Source organism: Colobus angolensis, unplaced genomic scaffold (assembly GCF_000951035.1).
Source record: "Colobus angolensis palliatus isolate OR3802 unplaced genomic scaffold, Cang.pa_1.0 Scaffold22, whole genome shotgun sequence".
NCBI classification, from domain to species: Eukaryota; Metazoa; Chordata; class Mammalia; order Primates; family Cercopithecidae; genus Colobus; species Colobus angolensis.
In genome coordinates this window covers 5,570,588-5,578,703 of record NW_012115377.1, presented here as the reverse complement: position 1 = coordinate 5,578,703, position 8,116 = coordinate 5,570,588, and positions in this window count along the sequence as shown.

Sequence of the window (8,116 nt, the reverse complement as noted above, 5' to 3'; positions counted from 1 at the left end):
AAAAAAAAAAAAAAAAAAAAAAAAGTCCTATCAATGTAAAGAAAATAAGAAATCTTAATCTGAAAATCATAAAAGATAAGTGGCGGGCAAGGTGGTTCACGCCTGTAATCCGGGCACTTTGGGAGGCCGAGGTGGGTGGATCACCTGAGGTCAGGAGTTTGAGACCAGCCAACAAGGAGAGAAACCCCGTCGCTACTGAAAATGCAAAAAGTAGCCAGATGTGGCGGCGGGCACCTGTAATCCCAACTACTAGGGAGGCTGAGACAGGAGGTTACAGTGAGCTGAGATCACGCCACTGCACTCTAGCTTGAGCCATGGAGCAAGACTCCGTCTCAAAAAAAAAAAAGATAAGTAACTAAGTGAAAATTACTCACCTTAGTCTCACCCCTACCTCACCAAATACTTTTTGTCACTTCTATATCTCCTTTTAAACCAAATATTAAAACCTTTTTTAATGAAAATTATTTACTACACCACCCTCTGGGAATTGCTTTATCTACTATTTGCAGTAGAACTATATACTATAACATCCCCAGGGTGGAATAGCAGACAGAGAATCTCAATTACTGTAGCATTTGGCCTAGTTATTTTCCTCATATCAGGAATAACAGTTGCTAACAAAAAAATAACACGAGTCTTCCCAAACACGCGCCTCCGCCTGTCATTGGGAAAAAAATGTTGCTTCTGTCTCAACCAATCGGACCTAATAAGAAACGCTGCTGAAGGCTGGGCGCGGTGGCTCATGCCTGTAATCCCAACACTTTGGGGGGCTAAGGCGGTCAGGAGATCGAGACCATCCTGGCTAACAGGGTGAAACCCCGTCTCTGCTAAAAATACAAAAAAATTAGCCAGGCGTGGTGATGTGCGCCTGTAGTCCCAGCTACTCAGGAGGCTGAGGCAGGGGAATCGCTTGGGCCTAGGAGGCGGAGGTCACAGTGAGCCGAGACTGCACCACTGCACTCCAGCCTGGGCGACAGAGCAAGACTCTGTATCAAAAAGAAAGAAAGAAAAGAAAAAGAAACGCTGCTGAAAAGTCTAGGACTAATGTTTTTACCCTGCCTAATTAACCTTCTATAAAAATTTTTAACCAGCAGAATCACGGCCATTTCGCAGTCAACTACCCAAAAACACCTACACACAATGTTGCTCCCGCAGTCAATCCAAGACCAGAAAACTCTCCGCGCCTCCCCCGACTCCTGACGTCAGCAGGAAGTAGCCAGAAAGAACACGTCGCCCCTTGTCCTTTTACAACTATACGGTCTGGAATGACAAAGCAGGAGCACCGTCCGACAAACCCCGCCAGTTTCAGTTCCAGCTCCCTCTCTAGTCTCTTGCATTTCAAGGAAATCACTTATCTTCCAACCCACAAGCAGCCAGAAAGAGCAGATAATAAAACACAGATAAGACAGCTCGGGCACAGAGGAAAATAGGGGGAAAGTCTCTTGGGTAACTGCCAAATTTCACCCTCATACAATGGGCCCCAGTAAAACAGTGGGGCCTTACTTAATAAGCACATTCCTTTCCCTTCAGGTGAGCTGAAATGGGGAAGCTAAAGGCTGACTTTAGCGGAGGAGAGGAGGCGGGTATGCCTGCAGCTGCAGGAAGATATATGGGAACAGACACACAACTCTCCCTCCCAGACAAGCACAACAGAGACACTGAAGCAGTTCAAGCCTCTGATAAACTCTCTCACCCTGAATCCTTAAAAACTCTTAGTCTGGGCCAGGCACGGTGGCTCATGCCTGTAATCCCTGCACTTTGGGAGACTCAGGTGGGCAGATCATGAGGTAAAGAGCTCGAGACCAGCCTGGTCAACATGGTGAAACCCTGTCTCTACTAAAAATACAAAAATTAGCTGGGCACGGTGGCACATGCCTGTAATTCCAGCTATGAGGGCAACTCTGTCTCAGAAAAAGAAAAACCAAAACCAAAAAAGCAATAAACAGGGCCGGGTGCGGTGGCTCACGCCTGTAATCCCAGCACTTTGGGAGGCCAAGGCGGGTGGATCACGAGGTCAGGAGATCGAGACCATCCTGGCTAACATGGTGAAACCCCGTCTCTACTAAAAATACAAAAAATTAGCCATGCATCATGGCGGGCGCCTGTAGTACCAGCTACTCATGAAGCTGAGGAGGCAGGGGAATTGCTTGAACCCAGGAGGCAGAGGTTGCAGTGAGTCGAGATCGTGCCATTGCACTCCAGCCTGGGTGACAGAGCAACACTCCATCTAAAAAAAAAAAAAACACCCAAAAACCAGAAGCAAACAAACAAAAAACCCAAAAACAAAAAAATTTGGGCCGGGCGTGGTGGCTCACGCCTGTAATCCCAGCACTTCGGGAGACTGAGGTGGGCGGATCACGAGATCAAGAGTTCGAGACCAGCCTGGCCAACATGGTGAAACCCCATCTCTACTCAAAATACAAAAATTAGCTGGGCCTGGTGGCATATGCCTGTAGTCCCAGCTACTCAGGAAGCTGAGGCAGGAGGATGACTTGAACCTGGGAAGTGGAGGTTGCAGTGAGCCGAGATCATGCTATTGCACTCCAGCCTGGGCAACAGAGTGACAGTCCATCTAAAAAAAAACACAAACACACACACACATTTTCCCTTTAGCATTGGTTCTAAAATTCAAAGATGAGCTGTCCTAGGGAAAGGGAACAAGGATTACCCTAGGACATGTTGAAGAATTTGGAAAATGTTTCATTTTCAAAATGTTGATTGATCGATTGAGACAGGGTCTCATTCTGTTACCCAGGGTGGAGTGCAGTGGTGCGATCACGGCTCACTGCAGTTTCCAACTCCTGGGCTCCAGTGATCCCTCCCACTTCAACCTCCCAAGTAGCTGGGATTACAGGTGTGCACCATCATGCCCGGCTAACATTTTCATTTTTTTGTAGAGACAGGGATCTCACTATGTTGCCCAGGCTGGTCTTGAACTCCTGAGCTAAAGCGATTCTCCTGCCTCAGCCTCCCAAAGTGCTGGGATTACAGGTGTGAGTCCATTGCACTTAGCTGGGAAGCATTTCAAAGTCAGCTGCATCTTGACTTTGACTATTCAGAATATTAAAAAATGAGTAAGTGGCCGGCGCGGTGGCTCAAGCCTGTAATCCCAGCACTTTGGGAGGCCAAGACGGGCAGATCACGAGGTCAGAAGATCAAGACCATCCTGGCTAACACGGTGAAACTCCGTCTCTGCTAAAAAATACAAAAAAACTAGCCGGGCGAGGTGGCGGGCGCCTGTAGTCCCAGCTACTCGGGAGGCTGAGGCAGGAGAATGGAATAAACCCAGGAGGCGGAGTTTGCAGTGAGCTGAGATCCGGCCACTGCACTCCAGCCTGGGCGACAGAGTGAGACTCCATCTCAAAAAAAAAAAAAAAAAAAAAGAATAAGTAATAAGAAATAAAGAACAAAGCTACCATGAAACAAAGATTGGACCCTTGGGTCTTTATAGGGATCACTTTTTTCGCGGGCAGGGATGGCGGTAGGGTCTCCCTTTGTCATCCAGGCTGGAGTGCAGTGGCATGATCACAACTCACTATAGCCTGGAACTCCTGGGCTCAAGTGATCTTCCTACCACAGCCTCCCAAAGTGCTGGGATTCCAGATATGAGCCACCAGCCTGGCCTTTTAAAAAAATTATTTGGGCTGGGCATAGTGGCTCACGCCTGTAATCCCAGCACTTTGGGAGGCCAAGGCAGGTGGATTATTTGAGGTCAGGAGTTGGAGACCAGCCTGGCCAACATGGTGAAACTCCATCTCCACTAAAAATACCAAAAAACTAGCTGGGCGTGGTGGTGCATGTCTGTAATTCCAGCTACTTGGGAGGCTGAGGCAGGAGAATCGCTTGAACCCGCCAGGTGGAAGTTGCAGTGAGCCAAGATCAAGCCACTGTACTCCAGCCTGGATGACAGAGAGAGAGTCCATCTGAAAATAAATTTAAAAAATAAATAAATTGGAGAGAACACGAGTCACTTTGTCTGCTTCTCCACCTCCCTAGCGAAGCTCTCTATGGCATAAAGCTTGAAGGAATGTGGTCTACCTAAGCCCTGACTGTGAAACCTTTTTCCATTGAGTTCCCCCATCTCCTAGGAGATGCTTGTCACGGCCAGCAGCTCTGCCAGGTTACAAAGCTCGTGCCAGGAAGGGCAAATGCCAGCCTGACTGCCCGGCGGCTCTCCAGGGCTGACTCAGGGCTGCAGAGTAGAGGCTGGTATGAGTCTCTTGTGGCTGCTGAAACAAATGACCAGAAACAGAGCAGCTTAGAGCGACACAGACTTATGATTTTACAGCACTGGAGGTCAGATGTCCTAAAATTAAGGCGTTGATGAGGCTGGTTCCTCCTGGAAGCTCCATTTTCAGCCTTTCCCAGCTTCTAGAGGTACCCACAGCTCTAACTTGGGGCCCCTTCCTCCACCTTCACAGCTAGCAGCACAGCCTCTTCCAGTCTCTTTCTGACAGTGACCCTCCTGCCTCCCCACATTTTTTTTTTTTTTTTTCTGAGACAGAGTCTTGCTCTATAGCCAAGGCTGGAGTGCAGTGGCTCCATCTCACAGCAACCTCTGCCCCCCAAGTTCAAGCAATTCTCCTGCCTCAGCCTCCCGAGTAGCTGGGATTGCAGGCATGTGCCACCATGCCCAGCTAATTTTGTATTTTTAGTAGAGACAGGGTTTCTCCATGTTGGACAGGCTGGTCTCGAACTCCCAACCTCAGGTGATCCACTCGCCTCAGCCTCCCAAAGTGCTGGGATTACAGGCATGAGCCACAGAGACCAGCTTTTTTTTTTTTTTGAGACAGGGTATCGCTCTGTAGCCAAGGTTGAAGTGTAGTGGCTCAATCTCAGCTCACTGCAACCTCTGCCCCCCACCTGAGTTTAAGCAATTCTCCTGCTTCAGCCTCTCAAGTAGAACTGGGACTACAGGCATGTGCCACCACGCCTGGCTAATTTTTGTATTTTTAGTAGAGTTGGGCTTTCACCTTGTTGGCCAGACTGGTCTCAAACTCCTGGGATCAAGGGATCCACCTGCCTTGGCCTCCCAAAGTGCTGGGATTATAGGCATGAGCCACGGCAACCAGCCCCTGCTAATTTTTTTTTTTTGATACGAGTCTTGCTCTGTCGCCAGACTGGAGTGCAGCGGTACAATCTCGGCTCACTGCAACTTCCACTTCCCGGGTTCAAGCGATTCTCCTCCCTCAGCCTCCTGAGTAGCTGGGACTACAGGCACATGCCAATACACCCAGCTAATTTTTGTATTTTTACTAGACACGGGGTTTAACCATGTTGGCCAGGATGGTCTCGATCTCTTGACCTCATGATCCGCCCACCTCAGCCTCCCAGAATGTTGGGATTACAGGCGTGACCCACCGCGCCAGGCCCCAGCTAATTTTTAAAAATATTTTGTAGAGACTGTGTCCTGCTATGTTGCCCAGGCTGGTCTCAAACTCCTAGGTTCAAGCAATCCTCCCTCCTCGGCATCCCAGAGTGTGGGGATTACAGGTGTGAGCCACCGTATCTGGCCAAGGGGGCATTATTTTACCTACCACAGCATCCGTGGGGGCCAAACTCCTAAGATGGGGGGGTCCACGGGAAACTTCCTGAGGGAGGTGATGTGTGGGTTTAGTTCTGGAAGATTGCAGGGCTGGGGGGGGGTCGTGCTATGTGGGAAGAGGATTCCAGGCTGAGAGAACAGAGTCCATAGAACAGCAGGCTCCTAAATACCTACCCCAGACGTGACCTGGAAGCTCTGTTCTGGGAGAGTGCAGTTCTCATCTGGGGTCGATTTTGCCCCCAGGGGACACCTGGCTGTACCTGGAGAGATATTTGCCTGTCACCACTTGCGTGGGGGGGGTGAGGGGGGGCGGGCGGTGGGCTGCCAGAGAGCTGCTAAATAATCTAGAATGCACAGGACCACCCCCTACCAGGAAGAATCAGCCAGCGGGCAGCCTAGAGGGTGAGAATGCTTCTGTCCTCATCCCTCCGGACTCAGAGGGGGTTTCCCAGCAGGGGCAGCTGGAAGGTTTTTACTGGGTGACCTTTGGCCTTTCCACCCCTGGCCCCACCCCCCACCCCGTCTCCTGCTTTTCTTGGGAAAAGCTGATTTTAGTTCCTGGTGACCCTTGGCCTCCTCAGGGAACAGAAGCATTTGTGTGGGCTGATGGCTTCTACCTCTGGAATGTGACTGCTCGGCCTGACCCGAGCCCTGGAGGACGAGGGATCCAAGAATAGCGATGTTTTTCTCTCCACCCCTAGGCCTGGCCCGCTCTGGCCTCCGGATCCCGTGCCCCTCGCTGTGCTGGAAGAGGTGGTCAGGCAGACAATGTCTGAGGGGACGGTCTCGAGCCTGTGCTGGTCACTGGGCTGGAAAGGAGCGGGTTTGTTCATGGGGCACAGGGCAGAGACGATGGGATTTGCGGAGGAGGGGTTGGGGTGGGGTGGTGGGTCTGCACCTTGCCAGCACCCCGCACCCCAGGCCTGCCCTATTCTCCCTACAGCTCCTTGTCCCTGCTGCCTCTGAAGGACTTATGTCACTCATCCCCTCAATGGCCCCCCCTTGGAGTTGGCAGGTTCTCCTTGGGCTGGAGCAGGAGTGGAGTGCCTCTCTTGCCGACTGGAAAAGGGACCCCAAGCTTGGGAGGCCTGATCCAGTGGGGCAAGGGCACTGGTGCCAGTGCCGGAGAGGGACTGGTCCCTGCGTGGGGGCCTCGTGTCTGCTGCGATGTCATAAACCTACCTGGTGTCCTCAAGACAGGCCCTCGAAGGTAGGGCTCACTGCTCGTTCATCTGGTCCGCAAGCTTCGACTGCCTCATGGGTGCCAGGCCCCCCACGCGGGGCACTGGGGATACCAAGGGGGACAGATCTCCGCCTCCTTCCTGAAGGAGCCTGCAGGGACCCAGGAGAGCAGGGCTCACATTTGCTGGTGTCTCAGTCAGGAGCCAGGCCCTGCACTGGATGCGGGAGCTGTGGTTGAGGGCAAAGCAGCTGCATTTCTAGGGGACAAGGTAGGGAGACGTCAGCCACAGGAAGGGAAGGCAGCAGGGATCTGGGTAAAGAAAACCCCAGGGGCCGGGTACCGGTGGCTTATGCCTGTAATCCCAGCACTTTGGGAGGCTGAAGCAGGTGGATCACTTGAGATCAGGAGTTCAAGACCAGCCTGGCCAACATAATGGATCCCCGTCTCCACTAACAACAACAAAAAAAAATTAAAAAATTAGCCGGATGTGGTGGCACACGCCTATAATCCCAGCTACTCAGGAGACTGAGGCAGGAGAATCGCTTGAATCTGGGAGGCGGAGGTTGCAGTAAGCTATTATGCCACTGCACTCCATCCTGGGCGACAGAGCAAGCCTGTCACTAAAAACAGACAAACCAACCCGGGTGCAATGGTATAAAGAGGAGGACGAGGAAGGAAAGTTTGTGTCCAGGGAAGCCCCTGCACCCTGGAGGGTGGAGGCTAGTTTCAGGGTTTGGCCGTCCCTCCCACGGGGGCCCACCCAATCCCACTGCTGGCTCCTGTCCTCTACCTGATGTGGCTGCAATTGCTCTGGCCAGCTGGGTGATTTCCATATGACCCCTCCCCAAGCCTGAGTCAGCAGTGTGGGTAACAAGGGCCACCCGAGGTCCTCTGCTCATCCTGCTGAAACCCCATTGGCTGTAGCACAGTCATGCGTCCCCCGGGGTGCACCCCAGTAAGACAGAAGCACATCAGGTACTGAATGGGAATGAGGATGGAACAAAGATGAAAGACCACTGAGACTGGGCGGTAGCTCATGTCTGTAATCTCAGCTGTTTGGGAGGCCGAGGTGGGCAGATCACTGTCACCCAAGAGTTTGAGACCAGCCTGGCCAACAAGGTGAAAACCCTGTCTTTACCGAAAATACAAAAATTAGCCGGGTTTGGTGGCACATGCCTGTAATCCCAGCTACTTGGGAGTCTGAGGCATGAGAATCGCTTGAACCTGGGAGGCGGAGGTTGCAGTGAGCCGAGATCGTGCCATTACACTCCAGTCCGGCCTAGATGAGAGCAAGAATGTCTCCAAAAAAAAAAGACTAATACGGCCGGGCGCGGTGACTCATGCCTATAATCCCAGCACTTCGGGAGGCCGAGGTGGGTGGATCATGA